Consider the following 20,653-nt stretch of genomic DNA (forward strand, 5'->3'; position numbering starts at 1 on the left):
GGTAGGTTGGGGATACCTTGTCAATTAGTTGAAATTGTTTTTAAGAGGTTGTCAGTTTGGTGGCTTGTTAGTGCATGGGTTAGGCATGTGACTACCAGATCGGTCAAACACTACTTGAAGGATGAGATTTTATTGTTTTTTAGATTACATTTTATTAGGTTATGCCACACTACTTAAAACATATATTTTTTATACTTTTCTGACAATTGATTGCACTTCCCACACATTATTGTGCCACCTTATATTTATTTGACTTGTGTTTGGATTACATTAAGAGCACAAGCCTTTTCTCACTTTCCCTTGCAACCCAATGTATTTCAATTCCCCTGTCTCGACCGCACAGCGGACGCACCGACTGCATGTGAATTGCACACCAAAGGTAAGCATGCCTGTGTCCTCCCTAGGCCACAATACCCCTGCATTTATTTATCCTTAAATGTTTTTTAATTGAAAATGGTACTTTCAAATAAACAAAGATTTTTACCAACATCTATGTTCTCGTTTCTTTAAATGATATACAGCCACAAATTGATCTGTGCATTTTCCATAGCAACCTAAAATGTCAGCTTTTACTGATTCATCCACAATTCAATGGTTCTAATCGGTGCACAATTGGCGGCCAACCTTTGATCAAGGGCTGATTTGATGGTAGAATCCCTGCATTAAATGCTTCATCTCTGAAATGTGAAGTACAAATCATACTAGTCCCAATGTGATGGGAGTGGGTGAGATGAAGTGCAGGGGCGAGAGTTTGTATAGGTGGGCTGTGGCTTATAAATACATTTTTTCAGTCCTGTTAATCCCTCACATGGTAGTGCTAGCACAGATATCCATTGTATGTACTGTTTCTGTTAAATAAGAACGTTTATGTATGCAACACAGTGGTAATGCACTACGTCAACAAACTGGGTGGTTTGGGTAGTTGCGTCTGTTAAGGGAAGCAGTGTGACTGTGGTTCTGGGCCTTTTGAGAGTAACGTCTGTGAGGGCGGCCCATCTCACCAAGATGGAAAACGTCTTGGCGGATACTCTGAGCAGGCAGGTTTCAGCATGTTCTCCATCTAAGCCGAAGCAGCCTGAACCTTTAGTCTTGGCTGCTGAGAGGCTATGTTTTAACAAATGGGATTTGTCTGACAATGTCCTTGATGTGCTTTTTTTCCACTTGGCACCCTTCGGATCCCACTTCAGATTGCCCTTCGGCGGCCACTTTATCGCCCGACGGATGACGCCGGCTGCATCAAGGTTTTTCAAATAATTGCAATTCGACCACTGATCGGGCCACCTGCTGACCAAGCAACTTTTGGGCTTTCTCCTGACGATTCTTTAGTCGAGCCACATCACACACAGCATGCTGCTACAACAGTGATTACACCCAACTGCAACTCTGATGCACGTTCATTAAATCTGTGCCGATCTGTTGACAACCACAGCCCAACTTTTCACGGTTTCTTTACAAAGAACCTGACAAGCAGCTGTAATTCGCCCACTGATCAGGCCACCTGCCAATCAAGCACCCTCGTTTTGCCTGACATTTCACTAGTCGGACAACATCATGCACAGTATAACAAAGGGGGGTCTGGGAATCTCTCTACCAGCACGAACACAGCCCAATGACCTGTTCTTGGGTGAATAACCCCTGGGAGAGACTCTACCAAGTCTCTAGCTCACTGTCCCTTTCACAGAGAAGACATTTCCCCACATATCAGCCTTTGTCCTGCCCAGGGGCAGTCCAGCGCCGAAATGCTAGGCAATTCTCCTCTGAACAAGAGTACCATGGGCAGGACAAAGACTGATATGTGGGGAAATTTCTTCTCTGTGAAAAGAACAGTGAGCTAAAGACTTGGTTGAGACTCTCCCAGGGGCCATCCACCCAAGAACAAGTCAATGGGCTGTGTTCGTGCTGGTAGAGAGTTTTCCAGACCCCCCTCTGTTTATCATACACAGTATGCTGCTGCTAGAGTGATTACACCAAACTGCAACTCTGATGCAGGTTTTTTAAACCCGTGTCATTTTGGTGGCAACCACAGCCTAACTTTTCACGGGGTCTTCCAAAGAACCTAACAAGGACAAGGTGGCTTTTGCCATAGGAACTACGATCAACGCTAGCAACCCGTGGCAATTCTAAAAGAAATATCCAAGTCTGACTGACCTTTCGCCGACTATTTCTCTCCTAACTCGGAGAAGCAAATCAATGATGTTAGATTTACATCAGAAATTGGGGTAAACCATGTATGTGAAGACTTTTTGGAAGAAATCCTCTGTCCTGAAGATGGCTGTGACATCCGTTTCTGAATAGACACTCGCGAGAATGTCTAATTTGTTATATATACAAAACATGTCGACACACTATCTCTCAAAAGACTACTAGAGATAGTTGTCTGATTAATTAATTTCTGTTAAAAGTATTGTTCACTGAGTGACTTACACCCCTCTGTTTTACCCTCTATTGTTTGTATTTATGCATTCTTTTGTGCAACTTTTTAAATCTTTTGTATTAAAAAAAAAAAGCCTATATTTTGCTAAAAATCGTTCCATATGTCTTTGTCTTTCTAGCTGGTCCAGGTCACTGAAAAAACACTTTAGTATGTTATGTTAAATTTTGTGTGACAAACACTCCAATCTCTTAACTCTCAGGTCGGTGTAGAGAGGGGTAATCAAGTCTGTTCTTTTTGCACCCATTTCTCCTTATACACTCGGCGCCCTGCCATAAAGTCTGTGCCTGCAGGTTGCCTAGATTCTCAGCTCAGCATCCGCATTCTGAACTCTGTTCTTTCAACTTCTTTTTTACTGAATTCCTGTTTCTTTAGCCCGGAAGGGCTTGAAAATTGCACTGTGAAGGGTTACCGGCTGCCATTTGGGTCTTTAAAAATACTTCTGAACATGGCTCTTTTTTCAAAATCCCCACTGTTAAGTTTTTGCTATGGTTGTGCAACCAGTTTCCTCCGCGCCCGTCTTTTGTTACTGTGTCACGTTTTAATTTACATTGACTTTCCTTATGGGAGTTTGTTCATGTTCCTTGAGACTGCTCATCCTTAAAGTGATTTTCCTGGTAGCCAACACTTTCGTGCGACTGGTGTGTAAGCTCCAGGTGCTGTCTCCTAAGCCCTGATACGTGCGCTTCTCTGAGAGGGTGACTTTAAGACAGACCGTCCTTTTCTACCCAAGGTCTTGATGGATTATTTTCTTTCAGAAAAAACTATCAGTATTTTCCTTCTGCCTGATCCGTCAGAGGAGCAATTCCATCAGCTGGAACAGTACAGGCTACTGTGATTCTTGGACAAGAGACGTCAAGTGCGGACTAGCTTTTTTTTGTAGGTTATGCTGATGGGGCTGTGACTAAACCGACCCTGTCAAGATGGATAATTCTCTGCATCTCGGAATGTTATAATCTGGCTGGGAAGGATGTGCCTGAGCGCATTCGGGCTCATTCCACTAGAGGCCTGGCTGCCACCTCTGCTCTGCAGTGTGTGCCGGGTTCCCACTTTAGACACCTTTTCAAGCGACCACATGTACATTGCTGTACACTTTTTCCAAGCATTAATACATGGATTCCCTTTTATGGCAAGACACTTTGGTCGGAGCAGTCCTTGTGAGTTTTCTGGTGTAGGTGGTATATTCTCTCTCATTCAGATTTTTGTACTGCTTTGGCAGCCTGTCAAAGATAAAGAATCTGAGTACATTAGTTGGATCAGTTACAATAGCGGCAAAGATATACAGTTTAACAATTAAAGAATTTAAGAATATACAAATATACAAGTTTCTAGTATATACAAATTTTAGTGGCATGGTAAGTCAGGTAGTCAAATTAACAGTTGTGTTTTATCCACTGGATGTAGTTACATGAACAAATTCCTTGCCACAGTCATTTATCAGTCCTTAAACAGATTCCTCATTGTCCTCCCATCGTGCAGTTATTGGCTGATAGCTTGTACACCTAATCTGTTCTGCGATCCTTCAGGTGCTGGGAGATAAAGGGCAGAACTGATGTCATGGTGCCTGGGGCTCCATCTATAATGGCTTTGATGTCCTGTCCGGTGTGGGGTGCGTGCATCTGTGCCATGTATAGCTGATGCTGTCATGCTGCAATTCCTGGAGTTGGAAAAAATCCAAAAATGGCTTGCACTGAACATAGAATATCTCTGGGATGCGTGATCTGATGGAGGAACGACTAATCTATTAAAATAACTTTGCTAAGAGTTAAGTGTTTGTTCTTTCCTGTGGTAGACTCTCTGTGGGCTGGTTTGTGGCAGCCTTCATATAATTATAGTGAGGGTCCAGCCACCTGTGATCAGGAGGCTTCCCTTACCGTGGGACAGATATAAAATCACAATGTTTAATGGCCAGACATGGTTTCTACAAGTAAGTGATGGATGTGGCTGTATATAGGTATAGCTTATTTCTTTGGATATTGAGTGATACAGTAGCCACAACCAGATATGACTTGTTTGTGAATTGGGTCTGGGATCTGGGATTAAAGCCATATTATAAACCTGAAGGAGAAGACCAAACCATATGAAAGTTGACTTTGGTCGTCTCCATTGATTGGATGTTTGCAAAAATGTTTGAGTGAATGGAAATCTATTTGGGCTTGATTCCATCTCTAGTTGTAACATTTCTTAGGTGGGTTTTTTCTTATGTGGTGACACCTGAGGAAGGTTTGTAAAGCAATGGAGGAAGACACCAACGCCATGACTGATCATGAGGAAACTGTTTGAATATGAATCTGCAGAGACCTTCACTGATGATGATGATGATAAACTCTGCTGCAACAATGATTATCCATTTTCCTTTGTGGAAGACGAGTGAATGGTTCTTTTTCACTTTTGGTCCTGCGTGACCAGCAATGTCACAAGCCCTTGAGCAGGAGCTCCTACTATATTGTTGCTGACCCTTCATTGTGAGGTTATCATGTGGTGCAAGTACTGGAAATTAAGCTACCCAGCCCAGAAGAAACCCAACTCAGAAGAAACCCAAAGTAAAAAATGTTACTCCCGAGTACATCTTGCACTTGATTTGCATTCACTGGATACAGATCGCTCCTTTGGCAATAGGAGCTATGATCAAATGAAAGTGAGGGCTGCACCGCAGCAGAGCACGCCATCTATTTCACATGCTAGCATTTTCATTGACACTGCAACTGCCCTGCTCGTCAAACTTGAGCTTCACTCAAGATAATGGAACACAGAAATGGTCTCCTTTTGAACTTTGAGGGTCTGAACATTGGATTCCAGCCGTCAGAAATTGCCAAAGATACCTAAACACAAGGTTCTTGTCGCTCTCCTCCCATTTGGAAAGCTGGCAGATTGGCCTAATGTTACAGATAGGATGTAACTTTGAGGACACTCTACCAGCTTTTCATATGTGAGCCGAGTGGTGGGGACCTTGTGGTCAGATGCTTCTATACTTTATCCCCCGAGCCAATCCGAGGCTTGCCTGTTACGTACACTATTTGGTATAAAAACTTGTATCCCATTTGAGTGATTGCAGGTCATATTGTACCCTCTAACCCCTTTTGTTGGCCCGACTGACATGCTACAGATTCAAGAGTGAATGACAAAGCTAGAGACCTTCTGAAGCTGAATTATATTAGCTTGCGGTCCAAAATCAATCGATTATCATTGGCAAAATATATAGATTCTCACATAGATCTGTGTACTTCACTTAATTCAAACAATGTGTTTCCATGACCTCCCAGCATTTCTAAGAATTAATCTCGAACATGGCTTCAAGTAGGTGACCCAGAAATGCTTAATTATTGCATATTTGTCTAGGTTAAGTATCTCGGATCAAGAAAGTAATTGTCTCTACCTACCTCTGAATTAATTAAAATCTTCCAGTTGTTTTTTGCACTGAATTGGTAGGTAATTGTTTTTGGTGGTGGCTGTTAAGAAGGATTTCTGAACTCTGACAAGGAGTGGCAGAGGTTCAGAAGGCCAGCCTAGTTTCTTGGAACAGGGTAACCTCTGGACAAGCCAGACCAATCAGGGTAGCTATGGCACGGGGTCAAGACTAAGTCTTAGGAGGGTTGAGGGTGACTGAAGGACCTCAATGAGCACACAGAGCAAGGACACTTACAAATTACTCCCGACAGATGTTATATTAAAAATATAAACACATTTATTACAAGGCCTTTGTAACACAGACTATAGCAAAGAATCACAGTAAAACTAAGTAAACCAATACATCACACTCAATACAATATATGTACAAGACCAGGGGGTTCTAAAGGGGTGACTGCACGTAATAGGTTGACAACCTAGAGGGGAATGAAACAGGTAGTGCAGTTAGTCTTTAGGCCCAATTCAACATCACTTTTACCCAACTAAGAGGCAGTCCAAGCCCTAAGAAGAGGGGAGCCTTGTGCTCAATAGTACATGTGTGCTAACGCACGCGGTTGTTCCAATGGGCAAAACAGGGTCTCTTCAGGGGGCTCTCGCAGCTCAGGAAGGTGGATAAGGCGATGCAGAATAAGTTCCCACTATTCAAGAAGGATCTCCACTTGAAGGCAGAGGCAGTTCGAGAGTTCGGGATGGAGTCGCTGTTTTGCAATAGCAGTGGACAGGAAAGGGGCCCTCAGGGGCCACTTGTGCATAAAGTTGGGCTTTGGCACTAGGAGCCACCGGTTGCGGGTAATGATTACTCACCGGTCCCTGAGGTAAGGAGACCCAAGCTTTGGCAGGTTAGTCCAATTCGTTTGCAGGTTCGAAGGTGGCAAAAAGGACATCTCGGCACCTTTTTAGTCCCTGAGATCCAGCGAGGATTCCCAAACGGGACAGTGGCGATGTCTCTGCTCCGGGTGGATGAATCGCCCAAGTTTCACTGTGTTAGGCAGAAACCTGTGCAGTTCCCTCTGGGACCACTGCAAAAGATTTAGGACTACAGGTGTTTGGCAGTAAACCCACTTGGTAGCAGTCTGTACCACACAGATTCACTTGGTAGCTGTGGCTGAGCAGTCAGACTTCCCTCAAGAAGAGTTAGGCAGTATACAGAGTATTCAAAATAGGTCAAGAGAACACAGTAGAACAAGTAAACACTGACCAGGGCTTGGTGTAAAAGAGATATAATTATTTAAAACCACATCTAGAAAAACACACAGGCACTAATAATAAGCAATTCAAAATCACGGTCACTAAAAGATATACACTCCCTTAAAAAAATATTAGACCAGTCTTAAGTAAAGCCCCACTTATTTTCAGACAGCAGCGAGCGCTTAACGTAGATGGCACTCTAATAGTTCGTTTTAAAAAGGGAGAGAAGAGCAGAGAACAAGTGGAAACCGATCCCAACACTTTTATCAGAACATAACAAGTGGTAAAGGCAAAGTAAAACTGTGAAGTTGGAGTTCAAGAGGCCGGATCCACTTTCATAGGATCCAAACGAAATGTGTCCAAGGTCACACGGTTGCAGTGCACAAGAGTCTTGTAAAGGATCAAAAAGGAGTTGGATCAAAGAAAGGGACCAGTTAGAGGGTCAAGGCGGCCAGCCCAGTCCAGAAAGTTAAGGGGTTATTATTACCTTGTAGCAATCTTTGGAAAGGGAGGCCTGGCGGACACTGTACCTTAAAGTGGTGAGAACACTCCAGCGGGGGCAGTTGTTCCTGGCAGCGGGTGCAAGTCGGCGCTTCGTCCGGGGGAAGAGGGGATCACGTCGTGGAAGAAGACAGGAGTCCATTACACTGCCAGGGAAGAAACCAGCCGTGGAGTTTCTCGGGTACAAGGAGCGGTCTGGTGATTCGCGGTTCAGTGGTGAGTGGCTATCCGGCAGCCGGGGTGCTTGGCACGGGCAGTTCGACCACAAACCGGGCTCGGGTGCGAAGAAAGGAAGGTAAACTGGTTGTGTCTACCAGTCAGGGGAAGAAGCCTCTCCAGCCGGGAGATCTTCTCTGTCGTCGGGAAGTGGTGAGTCGGTTCTTCAGGGCTCCACCGGTGGTGTCGTCGTGGTAGGTCGGCTCAGCTTCTCCCTCGTCGGATTCTCAGGTCCTGTGGTGACTTCTGAAGTTCCAGTCCCCAAAGCCCTGCTTTTATGCAGAAAACCCCCATTCACTCAGCCTAGCTGTCACTCAAACATGCTGAGTGGTGAGCCGGCCGGCTCACCACTTGGGCCAATCACACAAGAGTGCGACTTGAGTTACCAAGGTAACTCAGTCCAGGGTGCCTAAACCCCCTCCCACACCCCCTGTGGTACCCAGAGTGGCACCACTTTTGGAGGCTTCTGTGGAGAAGCCCGCCAAAAAGTGGAACAAAGGGCTCGACTTGGGTTGGAGTCACAGAGAACACAAACGCCATTTTAGAATCGAGTCTTGGCAAAAAATACCAACCGGCGAATTAATATTAATTAAATAAACCGGCGGTATGTTCGAGGCTATGAGAATTAAATAAAGTTGGTAGCCTCGAACAATGGGAAAATCCCATGGGAAAATCCCATAGGAAAATATTCACGGTCGAATATAAAAAGTAGTTTCCACTGCCACCAGCCAAAACTCAATCAGGGGGGACGGAGACGTGCCCCCTCGACTAACAGACCCCTGGGCAATCGAATTGCCCCGACCAGTACGTCCACAATATGATGGTTTGTACTAGTTTCTGTTAATAATTTGGGACTAGTAAAGCCATGGTGACTTTGCATGCCCTGGGAGACAGTAGTCAGTCCCAGGGTATGGATTCTATGGTGGGGTGTCACTATGACACCCCTGTGTTACTGCACGGAGGGTGCTGTGTAACACACATAGGAAAAACACATGAGACCCTATGGAGTAAAGGACCCCATAGCCCATTAAACGCATTACCAGTCAAAGGAATACCATAATCATGTCCAAGAGTGGTAGGAAAAAAGTCTTACTCTTGGCAGGAGGAAAAAACAAACTCCAGAAATCCAGCAAAGCTGCTGGGGGACTCACTAGGTTAGGAAATTCAGCCTAAAGAGAGAATTCGCCCTAACACACTGCAGCAGGCTTCAGGGGCAAGAGGGTCACAAATGCAGCGGACTTGCAAAGGACGTTGCCGCAGCAGGGCAACACGGTAACCGCTTTTACTCCGGTCCGGGTGCCTTCGTCTCACTTCAGACCTGGGAATGCCAAGTGTACGAAATTCGGTGTGAGGGTGTTAGCAGTGTACCAAGTTTCAAGGGCGTCCTCGAAACAGCGGTGACAGAGCAAAGGTCCTGCATAAGCTGGTAAGCCCACTGGTTGGTCCAGGGGCACTTCTGAGAAAGCTTACTTGCAGGTTTTGGTGAAGGTGCCGAGAATAGTTGGTCCCACTATTCCAATGGGTCAAAGCATCTTCGCAGACCTTCTAGGACGACCAGATGCAGAGGGGTCCCACGGGACGACAGCGGGCTCGGGGTGCCAAACCTTCCAGCGGGTCACCAGCGGTTCCTCGACTCAGCTTCGTGGTTGCAGGATACTTTGATCCTATCCTTTGTTCAGTGGGAACTAAGGAGATCGACCTGGTAGTGGTGTTTCCAGCCTCCTCTTATCCCAAGTTCCCTTCGCCCCAAAACGGAGAGGACCCAATTAGAGATATGCTCACAAACACTCACTCCATACGTGGACCAATCACAGACCACAGTGGACTCAGGCATTCAGGACACTCGACTCTCTGGCACCCAGGATGTGTATTGGGACCAGACATCCCAGCCCAAATCTTGGAGGTGCACACATGGCATGCAGAAGCCCGCAAAAGCATTGGGATTTGCAGGAAAATGCATGACCAAATAAGGACTGGCCCGGGTCGACTCGACCTGGGAAGGTGAAAGGGCAAGATGGCCAAAGGACAGGACAAATAACCTTGTGGAATGGCCATTTTGGAGCCAGGCCACCTATTTGTGCCAAACGCGGTTAACATGGCAGGAAAGGGTTAAAAAATAATGTGAAACAATAGCTACAGTTCAGTTGGAAGTTCTTTCAAGCCAATCCTAAAAGCAACTCATACTTCTGACTTCCAGACTCCAAAAAACACCCCAGGCTGGGACAGCTCCAAACTCTTCCGACTATTCACTTCGAGTCCCACATCCATTTCCGCTCTTCATTTGGTTCTTCAGCCTATCCTATGTATGTATGATCACATCAAAGACAGTGTTCAGGATAACGCTGAACAACTTTCTTTTATAGGTGGGAATGTGAGCTCCCTGAAAAATTAGCCCAGTCGTGTTCATATGCTACACATAAGGGACATGGATGGGCCATGTGGCTTTCCCGGACTTTGGTGCGGACCTTCTGGTCAGCCATTTGCACTCTAATCTGGTTGCTTGTTTGGCCTGGGCTAAGAGGCGAGCTCTGTGTTCATTGGGCTACGGCCTTTATGAACTAGTTGGTGCAGTGTAGGTGGAGGCCTTCCTATCTTCTCCCATGGCCAACAGTTTGGGGACTATTCGAGAACTGGCAGAACTGGCGGGGGCTTTCTAGTCTAACAGCTGCCTCTTCTATTACCCTGGATCGGGATTGGTTTTGGTAAGAGGCGGCCATCGCCATGTTCAGTAAAGCCAGAGAGGTATCGAAGAGTCTTTAACTCTATTAATCGGCTGCACATTTCCTCTTGGAATGTGTGTGGGTTCAACAACATACAAAAGGCAATGAGCAATGAAACTCTATTCTCAAACGCCCACATTTGAATGCTGCAGGAAACTATGGGGACCCAACCTTTAGACATTGATGGGTTTGATACATACTCATAATTAGCTAAAAAGGTTAAAAGTAGACCCAGCAGGGGATTGCTTATAACTGTGGATTTAAGTTTAAATGTTCAGAGATCACTGCCTCGGATTGCATTCAGATCAAAACAAAGTTGATAGTCCCCATGTGAACCATTTGAAAGTCTGATTTATAAACCATACAGTAAATGAGACTGAGGGCAGTAGGGGGCTAAATCAAAAAACAAATTAATGGCATAGACAGTGTAGGGATACACAATATACCTTTTTTATTATGTTATAGACTGAATCCTACATGAAGTTGAGGTTTTCCATTCCCCCAAATAAAAAACAAAATACATTTAATATATAAAGCACTTATTCTATTATATAAAGCATGATGTGAAGTATCATCAACATAAAAACAACAAAAATAAGGGAACACAGTTTCCATAAAAATAACATGTATCAAAGCAAATGTTTTTTAAAAGTCGCCTCCTGGCTACCTACTGCTTTTGAAAATAGCTAAACAAGAACATAGAGGAAAAAGTCAACGATTCCTAAATTCTACCATTGTGTTGGAATAGATCTATGTAACTAGCCAATATTAAATTGGTTTATTTCAGGACTATATACACATCCCAGGTTTACATCCCAGAGGTGAGCATCCCTCACCCTATATGTACTCGTCGTGTCAGATGCTCAGAGTGGGCGTTTCGGCGGATGGTTGAAATGGCCGCCTTTTTCAGGACCCCATGGAGGATTGGAGCACTGTGGATGTGAGAAAACCAATATTTAGAACATCATAAGGGTGGGTAGGGGGACACAAATGGATAAAACGGCTACTATATACAATTGAAATACCCATGTGATACACTTACTGCGCGTGAGAATTGAGAACAGTCCAGCTAGGCTAGCGTTGAGATGTGGGCGGAATACATATGTACAAAAGGAGAGCCTGTCTGACAAGGAACTGCAATGAGGAGCCAGAACCTAAATAGGGACCTGTAGGCCGGCCGAAATGTTTTATAAAATCCACGTAAAAGAAGGAATGTATATAGACGGGGCGTGTATATATGGGCATGGTAGTAAATACACGTGGGGGTGGGGGGAGGGAGCTGGAACTAATCTGGCAAGCCCGGTTGCCAATGATGGTTACGAAAGATGGTTGGTATATCAGAATGAGGGACGAGGAGCCTAGGAGCTCTCTCATATCTAGTAGGGGGCGTGTCTCCTCTGTGGCCATGAAGACTAAGGGCAGAGTGTATTTGGAAAAGTAGGTACAGCTTACCAGGAGATCTGACATGTGGAGGGATTTGGCATAGATATCCTCTTCGTGAGTTAATCCGGGAGGCATGCCATAAACAGGAGCGAATCGGAGCAGAGGCACGATCACTTAAGCAGTGGATGCTGCTAAGGCAACAGAGGAGGGGAGCACAGGGCCCAAAGATATTGGTGTATGCCCACAGCCGCCCGCAAGAACTACGAAGAGAAGTGGTAATGGAGCCTTACCTATCGGAGCATCTGCATGGACAGTCAGTGTGCTGCTACAGCTGCTGTTGTAGTGAATACAGCAAGCGGCGTAGCAGGCAGGCCCTTACATAGTGGGGCTGGTCACATGACCTAGCCTGGGCGGCTCACGAGTATGTGGGACAGAGGACAGGGGGGAGTGCAGGCACCTTACAGGCCATCAGAGTATGGAGTCAGGTGGTAGAACTTTTTTATTCATCAATGTGTACTGGAAACCCTGCCACGACTATGATCTACAATTCTGGTGGAACTGAGCGCTGTGATAGGCGACAGGTGGGACAAAGTAGCTGAATTTAATGGCCTCAGTCCCAGAGTCCCTTAAATCCCATCTCTCTCTCGCTGTGTCAGAAGGGAAAGCTGTTGCTAACTGCATTCTCAAAAATAATCTAGATGCAGTTGATAATGCAGGGAGGATTATTGCTGAGTACACTTATCAAACGCCACGCATGGCTATGCCTGTCTGACTTTAAACTCGAGACACAGGCTACTCTTCTCAACATGCCGATAGAACCTAATGACTTGTTGGGCAACGCAGTGGAGGACACATTCAAAAATGACAAAGAGTACAACACCTTAAAGTCACTGGACCAACTTAACAATAAACCCTCAGGTCATAGAGGAGGATATCATTTTCTTCGCTTTAGGGGACAAAATTCACAAAGGGGGACTGGGTACAACCAGGGTCAAAGATCGTCCTGGGGCTCTCAACGGGGCCAGTCCTCCCAAGGATTCCAAAGATGCCAGAGAAGATCTCGCGGCAGGGGCAGATCTTCCTTTTCCACGGAAGGGCTCCACTACCCCCCACCCCCAAACAATGACCACCCGCTTCAGGTCCCCTCCCATGCCACTCCAGTAGGAGAACACGTAACATACTTTACCCACGTATGGGAGGGAATCAGCCCAGACAAGTGGGTGCTTTCAACCATTGTCCCGGTGAACCAGGTAAACAAGGGTATCTATTCAGTGTACTTCCTTGTGCCCAAAAAAGATCTCACAATGCGCCCTGTATTAGATCTGCATCCTGCAAACACCCATGTCAAGCCACAAAGATTGCGCATGACGACGCTACAAGAAGTAATCCCACTGCTAAAGCGAGGGGACTACATGGCAACCTTGGATATGAAAGATGCCTATTTTCATATTTCAATGTTCCCAGCACACAGAAAATTCTTGTGTTTCAAGATGGCAAGCCAGCACTAGCAATTCAAGGTGCTACCCTTCGGCATAGCATCCACTCCAAGGGTATTCACAAAGGTACTGGCGATGGTGGTGGCGCACCTAAGCAGGGAGTCAATTCCAGTATACCCTTACCTGGACAACTGGCTGATCACAGGGGACATTTTTGAGAATTCTCCCTGGCAGCAAGTTACAAATCTTCTCCACTTGTCAGAGTAAGTGTCTGGTGTTTGGTATACGTGCCTCCTTGAGGATATCCATACACCTTTTGAGTTAGATTTAGGTGTCCAAACTGTGACTTCAAGTGCCAAGCGGCCAAGGCCCAAGAGTGATGTTGAGGGTGTAATGGGGTCCCCCATGCTGGGAGAGCAAGTTGAACAGGCACGGGAGCATGATTTGGGCCGCACCCACCAAATTTGCAAGCAAAATACCCAAAGAACAATCAACCTTTTCCAATTGGGTTTCTCTGTCAATGAGAAAGTCAAGCCTTGTACCAAACACAACCAAACAGTTCTTAGGAGCTGTCATAAAGACAGAAGATCTAGTCTTTCCATCAAAGGAAAGAGTACAAAACGTACTGCTGCAAATACCTCAGCGTCTAGTCGGTCGCCAGATAACCGTACGTAATGCGCTTGCTCGGAATGATGGCATCTTGCATTTACCTGGTCCCACACGCATGATTGCGCAGGCGCCTGTTGCATGAGTGGTTGGCTAACCGTGGTCTCAGGCAAGCGGTCAGTGGGACGATCTAGTGGTCATTTCGTCAACACTAGTCCAACCTCTACACTGGTGGACAAAGGTTAATCTGTTGAAGAGAAAACCCTTCCACGACCCAGCTGTGCAACCGATTGTTACAACAGACGCATCCCTCTCTGGGTGGGGAGGCCCCATCACCAACATCTCACAGCGCATGGTCTGTGGACTCAAATCACAGCACAGAACCACATCAACCTGCTGGAACTTCTAGCAGTATTCAAAGCGCACCAAGCCTTTGAAGCACATCTGACAAATCAGTCAGTACAAATTCTCACAGACAGCACCACTGCAATGTTCTATATATACAAGCAGGGGGCAAACATTCTACAAATCTGTCCAGGCTAGCACAGAAAATAAGGAAATGGGCACTCAAACGGGGCATGTTCCTAACTTCTCAACATGTTCCAGGGGTACTCAACACTCTAGCGGACTCTCTAAGCCGAGATCCTCTTCCAGAAGAGCACGAGTGGCAACTCGACAAATGTCGTAGATCACATTTTCACACAGTGCGCTACCCCTCACTAGACGTTTTTGCAACAAGAGAAAACAAATAATGCCCAGACTTTGCATCCAGGTTTCCCCAACCAGACTCCAAGGGGAACTTCTTGTGGATGAGTTGGTCAGGGAAATGTGCCTATGCTTTCCCCTAACTCCACTAATGAGCAAAGTGGTGAACAAGATTCACAAGGAACAGATGACATTAATCCTAGTTTCTCCTATGTGGGTGAGACAACCTTGGTATCCACATCTGCGCAAACTGGCGATGTGTGACCCAATCAAGCTCCCGTGCCCGTTCAACTTGCTCTCCCAGCATGGGGGACACCATTACACCCTCAACCTCACTCTTTGAAATTGGCAACTTGGCACCTGAAGTCATAGTTTGGACATCTAAATCTACCTCAAAGGTAAATGGATATCCTCAAGGAGGCACGTAAACCAAACACCAGACACTGTTATTTTGACAAGTGGAGAAGATTTGTAATTTGGTGCCAGTTGTTACGGAGAATTCTCAAAAATGTGCTAATTCCCTCCACCTTAGAGGCCCCCAGCAACTTTGCTGGATTTTGAGGACTTTATTTTTTTAATCTGGAGAGAGTGTGACCCTTTTTCCCACTCTCTCATGTATTTTAATGTGATTTTATACACATTAACAAACTCCATAGGCATCATCTTTTACAATTGTCACACAGCACCTTCAGTGCAGTGGCACAGGGATGTCTTTTAGATTTCCCAAGGTTTAAATACCTTCTCTGGGATAAACTACTGTTTCCCAGAGCAGTAGAGTGAAATTGACTATACTTAGCATTGTACTTAATAGACCCAGCACACGCTATCTTACAATAGAGTGCTGGAGGGGTTACTTAGGATCCCTTGTGTCTAAATGCTCATGTAACATCTTTTATGTTACCCTTTCTACAATTAATGGCTGGTGGCAGTGGTTTACTTAACTACCATGGTGTGTTTTTACCACGGCTGCGTTCACAGCTGCAGTAAAGTACCCAGGGGTGCCATTTTTGTCAAAATGGCCCAGGTCGTCTTTTTTTTTTTCGGCATTTCTTGTTGGAAAGGTCCTTCTTGAGATTTACTCTGCGTGCCAAACCAAGTTTGGTCCCTTGGTTTGTTATCTTAGGTGGGATTCACGAGTGAAGCCTGCCTGTGGCTCCAGTATGTCTGGCAGGGACAGGAAGTGGGGGAGTGGTTGGTGGCAGTGGTTTCCTTTTGCACTACCAAGGTTTGCATTTACCGCGACCGTTCACGGACCCGGTAACGTTAACCGCGGGAGCCATCTTTTTCAAAATGCTGTCTAGCCATCGTTGTTAAAATAGTGCCAGTCCTCTTTTTCACCATGTCTTTGTGGAAAGGTCCTTCTAGAGTTTTTCTGTGCGCGCCAAACAAGGTTTGGTCTTTGTTCATTCGCCTTTGGCAGGCTTCAGGCGTGAAAACTGCCTCTAGCACTAGAGTGTCTGGGGTAGGCAGGAAGTGAGGGAGGTGCCCGAAACTCCCTGTGCTTAGTCTCCTAGGAGACGCAAATGCACTCTGTGGCGATTGGCTGACTGACTGTCTGGCAAGGACAGTCACCCTGCTGGGTGAGTGGCAGCTAGGCTGGAATGAATCGGAGAGAACTGAATAAAAGGCAATTCTCTTAGCTTGGAAGGCAGTCGACCACTGGACGAAGGAACTGAAGAAGAGCTTGAAGAGGACGGCTGCCGCAACTCCTGTACCGTTGGTTTGCCTGGTAAAGCTCTGCTGTAGGTCCGAATCGCCATGTTTGCATCGACAGAGAAGCCCTGCAAGGATGACTTCTCCTTTGAGTTGGTGGTACCAATCCACTCCGAAGTAAGCCACCTGGACATCCATCTCAGAGCTGGTTGAATTTCCTCAGAGTTGCTGCTGGAAACCGTAGAGCCAGCGAGAGGGACACCAGATTGTGTGCGTGGCTTGTAAGCTGCCCTAAAGCTTTTGGAAGATCCTACAGACTCTCACGAAGCAGGACTTGACCAAGCCTGCCCCCCACCCCCCAGTTGAGTGCGGGACCTCAGATGTGAGGAAAGTCCACCTTGACAGCCAGGAACCGCGCTTATTGCTATTTGCTGTACCGCAAGGAGCTGAACCGCAAAACAGCAGCTGAAAGTAAAGGTTTCCGGTTGCCAGCTTTGACGGTGCCAGTACAGTGCAGGAGTCCCCCGACATCCTCCCTCTTGTCCCCACGACTGAGGCCCAGGAACAGTGAGATCTGCAGAGCTGCATAGGAACAGAAATCTTCAGCTGCATCTTTTTCTTCTTACTAAGGTAGTGTAAAACTAGCCTAAGAGAACTTGCCTCTTCCTGTGGAAGTGCTTATAACTTCTGCAACTCACAAGTCTAATCAGCTTGTGGCCCTAGATTTGGTTCTTCTTTTTTTATCAAAGACTTCTAAGAACTTTTCCTTTTACTTACCTGAAGTGCTGCATCCTATATAAAGACCTTGGCCTATTGACTTTGGCTTAGCCTATTGAATTGAATGACTTCTAAGTGCTATCTGAAAGTATTTGCCCTGCATATGAACATTTGTAAATTTCTTGTGTTCTAATAACGTTTGCCTTTTACTTACTTTTTAAGAATATTCTTTATGCCAACAGTAAGATAACAATGTCCCCAGCACTCCTGTTACTGAAGTCACCTGTGGGTGTAGGTTGTGTCTTTGGGCCATCCCAAAAGATTCTTGTCTGATTCAGAAATAATTCAGAGTATACAGTATTGAAGTATATTTGTGTGTTACTGTTTAATTGCTCCCTTCTGAAGAAGGCTTTATAACTGATAAATTGTTTATGCAAGAAACCTTGAGTGTAAGAGTTTATTTGATTACCTGCAACTGTGAATCTTTGTGTAACTCCACTACAGCTCACATTTACCCTCTTGAGATAATCCTGGCTGATCAAAACGCTACCAAAACTGTGTAGTACAAGCTTATACCAAAGGTTGGGTTGCCTATACCTGTAGTCCTAGTTGTTTGTAGTGTTCCCAGAGGGTACTGCATACAAACTGTCAAACACCAGTCAAAACAAATAAACCCAATAGAATGTACTTCACACATTCTTCATTACATGCTTCACTTATTAGAATCAGGGTTAGTATTTAACTCCATAAAGGTTCACCTAGCGGCTCCATCTGCATACACCACCTGTCAGAGTAAGGTGTCATGGTGGAAGATCCCTGGCATTAAGGCATTCATGTAGGGAGTAGAGACTCCACCCTCCTATTTCAAACCTGCCGCCAGGCTGAGACCTCAATGTAGTACTTGCAAAGCTCATGGGGACCCCCCCCTACCCCTTTGGGCCTGTGCATAAATCAAGCCTTAAACACCTCACGTACAAGACGGCTTTCCTGGTGGCCATCACCTCCATAAGGAGAGTCGGTGAACAAGCAGCTTTGTCAGTGCAAAACCCTTTCTTTATCCACAATGACAAATTGGTATTAAGAACACACCCTAGGTTTTCACCCAAGTTCATTTCAAAGTTCCACGTCAATCAGTCCATCAAACTACCGGCTTTCTTTCAGAACCCAGCAAGCTCAACTGAGAAAAAACTTGATGCACCAGTTGTAAGGAGGGCGCTCCTTTACTATGTAAACAAGACCAGACCGCTAAGGAAAACAGAGCAACTATTTGTCTCCGTAGCTCCAGGCAGGGAAGGAGACCACCCAGTAGGGATACAGGAGCTCCTTTTGGCTTTTATTGCAAACGTCCCGCTCAACGCCATTAAAGCAGCTACATGGAGCTCAGTACATACCTTTACTCAGCACTACTGCATTGACACACCCTCTAAAACAGATTCTCAGGTGGGACAAGCATTTCTGAAAGATCTATTTTCAGCTGTAACTTCTCACAACCCACCACCTTCTCCTAACACTTTTCGCTAATCTATGCATAGCATGTGATCTAAGCAGATTCCACAAGCCTCAGAAGGGATGCATTACTCATCGTAATTGTATTTTTGATGATTGTATCTGCTTAGATTCACCTGCGCCCACCCTTCCTCCCATTGGAGTTGAAGGTGCAGAGATGTTTTTTGGGTTTTATCTGATACATATCTGCTTTACTACAACTGTACTCATGCTACACTTCATGCAACCTCATGTTTGAAACAAAACAATCTGAGGGACCTTGACACATGAAGGACCATGGGTACAGTAGACGTCACACTAGGGATAGTATTACTGGCACGCCCTATTGACGCCACTTTTTGAGTTTCGAAAACAACTGTAATACTCTGCAGCTTCCACTAGATGTCGGCCTATGCATAGCATGTGAATCTAAGCAGACACAAGCATCAGAAATACGATTACGGTGAGTAATGTATACGATACACACAAAGCAAATGAATCACACTAGGTTATGCAGCAACTGATAGTAACATCAATCAGCATTTCAGAATCCAGTTATTCAAACAGCAATAATGCAGGTGAGTACAATCTTTTCGTGCTAACACATTTCCAGCGCACAGTGACATCATTTACGTTCAGAAGTAGCACTTATGGTTCACCTTACAATATTGATTTTTGTGGGGAAAAACGTGTTAAAAGTAGAATAGAACACCTTAGCACTGTAACAATAGTCTTCTCTCCCAGAGGGATGTAGGAAGTCTTTTCCCCAGCAATAAGAGTGTAAAACAATTAAAATCCGTATAGGGGACAACCACTGCCAAAGCCAGTAGGGTTCAGAAGGGATGCCTTTAGGGAGCTAGGACAGCCAAAGTCAATGAGACCGTTCTAGATCTGATGCAATCTTCTTAGATGAAGTTAGTTGAACAGGAACTGTTATCTTTATGACGTGCCTTTTTCTCTCCATTTTGTTTAATTATTAGAGTGCCATCTAGGTGACACGCTCACCTCTGTTTTGACAAAAAGTGGTGTTTTGACTTAGACTTGTCCAATAAGTCTTAAGGGAAGTGTGTATACTTTTCTGATTGTGTTTTGAACTTGCTTTGATTAATAGTGCTAGTGTATTTTCTAAAGTGTGTGTTAAATATATACTTTTGATACAAAGCTCTGGTCAGTATTTGCTTGCTCTACTGTGTTTTTAGCCCTATTGTGTATCCTCTGTATACTGCCTAACTCTTCTTGAGAGAAGTCTGACTGCTCAGCCACAGCTGCCAGGTAAATCTGCATGACTGCTACCAATTGGGTTTACTGCTTACTCCTGTAGTCTTAATCTTCTTGCAGTGGTCCCCAAGGGAACTGCACAGGATTCTGCCCAACACACTCTGCGTCTTCTGATTTGATATTCCAGTGGTCGACTCTGCCTGTAGTCCAAAAACCCTTGCTTTTATGCAAAATCCCATTCATTCAGAGCACTAAGCTGTCAATCACACAGGGGGTCGTCCTCGGACAGCCACCTGCCCAGTTGGAATTGGTTTTGTCAGGGATGCCTATCAACAAAGGCCAGAGAGGTTTCGCTCTCCTCCCTGACTTCCTGCCTTCCCAGACACACTGGAGCCTGGGCAGGCTTCAGGGCTGAAGCCAGCCAAAGGCAAAACACACAATAGACTCAAACCTGGTCTAAACGACAGAGTAAATGCTCAGAAGGAACCAACAAACCAGAAATGGCAAAAAAAGATGACTGCAGCCTTTTTGGTGAAATGGTCACCCATGGGTGATGTACTGCAGCTGAGAAATCAGCCTGCAGATACTTTGCACAAAAGGTAGGAAAAAGAAACCACTGCCACCAGACATTCAGGTTAACCCCCCATCCCCCATCCCCCCAAGCACTCCACATAATGTGGTGTTTGCTGGACCCACAAAGGAAAAAGGTAAGTAAGACAAAGGTTGTCCTACTATTCTTGGGAACTAGTTCACACAAGAAAATGTATGTAAACACTTAGAGGTGTCCAAGGGACTCCTCAGTGGCACTGCACAAAGGGCGATGTGTGTCACTATATAAAAAGCAGATGTCTATGGAGTTAGCAGACTGTATTAAAACATAAGGAACACTTGTCAGAGGGAACAAGCATGAGTGAGTGGCAAAAAGATCCACTCAATCAGGAGGTTAAAATCAAAAAGGTCACTGATTCCACCAAAGGGTTGGGGGT

At 45.3% G+C, this 20,653-nt stretch overlaps 1 protein-coding gene across 2 annotated transcripts in view; it reads left to right on the plus strand.

The window, feature by feature from the left end:
* The window catches only part of PDS5A (PDS5 cohesin associated factor A), a 1,291,333-nt gene that overhangs the window by 264,955 nt on the left and 1,005,725 nt on the right, over window positions 1-20,653 (plus strand). The gene's annotated exons all lie outside the window — the stretch shown is intronic.

Source organism: Ambystoma mexicanum, chromosome 6q (assembly GCF_040938575.1).
Source record: "Ambystoma mexicanum isolate Mex_15411 chromosome 6q, UKY_AmexF1_1, whole genome shotgun sequence".
Classification (NCBI taxonomy): Eukaryota; Metazoa; Chordata; class Amphibia; order Caudata; family Ambystomatidae; genus Ambystoma; species Ambystoma mexicanum.